Source organism: Octodon degus, unplaced genomic scaffold, assembly GCF_000260255.1.
Source record: "Octodon degus isolate 3935 unplaced genomic scaffold, OctDeg1.0 scaffold00343, whole genome shotgun sequence".
Classification (NCBI taxonomy): domain Eukaryota; kingdom Metazoa; phylum Chordata; class Mammalia; order Rodentia; family Octodontidae; genus Octodon; species Octodon degus.
Window position 1 is genome coordinate 536,328 of NW_004524919.1, and position 1,060 is coordinate 537,387.

Here is a 1,060-nt window from a genome sequence, read left to right on the forward strand (position 1 = left end):
TGGTCTCGCCCAAGGGACCCCGACCTCTGCCGCAGAGCAGCCGCCCAAGGCGAGGGGCCTGGGGTCTCTGGGTAGAGGAAGGCAATGGGGTGGCGGGTCACCCAGTACTCTCCCTGCCCCTGCATGGCCCAGAGCACCAGGGCGCGTAGGGGGCGGAGTGTGGGACAGGACAGGAAAAGAAAAAAGTAACTGCTTATTAGAAGTCAGGTTCATTTCATTATGCATATTAAACTCATACTGCGTTTCCTGGCTCTGTCGTCAGCAGGAAACTACCAGGTAGATTGTTTACTTCTAGGTAATGTTCAAGTTGCTTTCTAAAAGTTTTGTTGGGGCCGGGGAGATGACTCAGTGGGAGAAACGCTTCTGGCAAGCGCAAGGGCCTGAGTTCAATCCCCGGTTCCGCAAACAAAATAAAAAATAAAAGTTTTGTAAAAATTTTTTTTCAAATTGCAAGCAGTGGTTCACCCTGATCGGCCTCTGTAAGATAGGTTCAGCCAGAGGCCTGTGTTCCTGGTGCTAAGTAGGTGGGTCCTGACCATGACATGCCCTGGCTGTAGCATTGCTGGGGGGGGGGGGCTTCGCAAGTTCTTAAGGCTCAAGGTAGTATCTATGTTTAAGATCTGGGCAGAAGCAGAGCATGCAGTGAACAGAGTCAGAGCGACAGCAGGCACACACAGTGGCTGCATAGGCGCAGTGGCCCCGGCTACAGCGCCATCGCTCCCTTAGAACTTAGGAGGTAATGTGGGCTCAAGAAAAGCCTTTGTAGGTACTAAGACCATTAAGCTGCTCCTAGCAGCTGAGCGGTAAAAGCAGCCAAAGATGCCCAGTGCTAAGTGGTCTACAGGTTTTGTTTCCTGTAATCAGTGCTGTTTAAAGAAGAAAATCAAAGTTATAATTTTCTATGCAACCAAACCATTTAGAGGCTTTTCAAATGCAAATGTAGGTTGCCTCCAAGTAGGGCAGCTACAAAAGTATAAGGCCATTGCCCCAGGATCCATTTTAAAAGATTACTTAAAATTCTTTTAATGGGGGCCAGGGAGATGGCTCAGTGGAATAAGCG